This window comes from Etheostoma spectabile, chromosome 4, assembly GCF_008692095.1.
Source record: "Etheostoma spectabile isolate EspeVRDwgs_2016 chromosome 4, UIUC_Espe_1.0, whole genome shotgun sequence".
NCBI classification, from domain to species: Eukaryota; Metazoa; Chordata; class Actinopteri; order Perciformes; family Percidae; genus Etheostoma; species Etheostoma spectabile.
In genome coordinates, this window is record NC_045736.1 from 387,523 (window position 1) to 388,997 (window position 1,475).

The 1,475-nt window shown below is 38.8% G+C and overlaps 1 long non-coding RNA gene across 1 annotated transcript in view; it reads left to right on the forward strand.

Annotated features, from left to right (window-relative positions):
* LOC116687414 (uncharacterized) overlaps window positions 1-1,475 on the forward strand; it is a 16,366-nt gene that overhangs the window by 13,469 nt on the left and 1,422 nt on the right. The window contains exon 3 of the long non-coding RNA XR_004331532.1: window positions 1,442-1,449. This is a non-coding gene — a long non-coding RNA (uncharacterized LOC116687414). The remainder of the gene's footprint in view (window positions 1-1,441; window positions 1,450-1,475) is intronic.

The following is a 1,475-nucleotide window of genomic DNA, read 5'->3' on the forward strand; positions in this document are numbered from 1 at the left end:
ATATATATATTTAAATATGTATTTGAATATTTGAATAGAGACTTAGACTTAGACTTCTCTTGATTGATCCTTTTGGGATGACTCCCGTAAGGAAATTGAAAATTCCAGCAGCAGTTTTAGCAAGAAAAAAGAATTAAAGAAGATAAAAAAAAGACGGTATAAAGACAACAAAATAACAATAATAATGATAATAACAACAATAAGAACATTTGTCAAATAAACAAACAAAAAGAATAGCCCTGGTCTTCTGCAAGACGAGAACCAGAGGACAAATGAATTAGAAAAGAACTGATGAAGTGAAAGCTCATGCACCCCCCCACCTGTCATAAGCAGCAGACCAGGCTCTGCAGGACCTGCGTGTCAACAGGCTGAACACGCATGCTGTTGCCATGAGCGCGGTGCTTCCACATGTGGACGTCTGACTCATACCTGCTGGCTGCGTGAGTCAGCGGGGTGGGGGTGGGGAGGGTAGAGAGACCCACAGAGCTCAATCTGCACAGAGACCATTACATGTTCAATGAAGAGTGCAGCTGTGTGGGATTTAGCAGCATGCACAAAAACAAAATGAAGCTTTTCACCCAAAGACCCTGATTTCTATCACAATAAGTGTTCAGTGATGTCACTGCAGAAAAGGAAAGAAGAGTTTTGCCCACAAGATTAACCCTCCTGTTGTCCACAAAAAAAGCGACAAAAATGTCAAATTTTTTGACCTGGGGAGGACAACACAAGGGTTAAAAAAAAAAGCAAGGATTGGATGAACATAGAACATAGATTCTTAGAGGAATTAGTTCTTTTCCATCAGGGCAGAGATATCGACTCCCTTGATTAAAAAAACAATCAGGTATAATTTTTCTTTTGTTAAAACTGTCAACTTGCAGTTTTTAATAATGCCATTTGGACCTTCTCAATGACATTTTTTAGAAATTCTCTTTTCCAGAAAATCTCGAGGGATTTTATTTCACACTGTCCACACTTGAAATTGTTCTCAATCAACCTGTGGGTTATGTGCTGCTGGGATGTTTTATGTCTGTTCTGTGATGGTTGTGTAAATAATGGCTGTGAAAGACAGAAAGAGAGAGACAGAAATAAAGAAAGACAGACAGAAAGACAGACAGACAGACAGACGGAAAGAACAACAGAAAGAAAGAAAGACAGACAGAAAAACAGGCAAGAAACAGACAAAATGTTGGGTTCAAAACCTCAAGTCTAAAGTACACACAAACACGGACAATGTCTTTTTTCCTTTGTAAAGGGGGGAGAGTAGTGAAATCCTTTAGCAGTCTTCCAAAGTACTTTCCCCTTGTTTTGCCTTTTTATTGAATTTGTATAAATGGGTGTAGACATAAAGTTGTTTTACATAATATGGGTGTAGTGTATCATATTCTCTGCTTCACCATTGGTTGAGCTGTGGCTGGGTGTATTAGGCAAGTTTAGAACTCAGCCATCTTTGTTGTGGTTTGGGGTTTTTGTTTGGG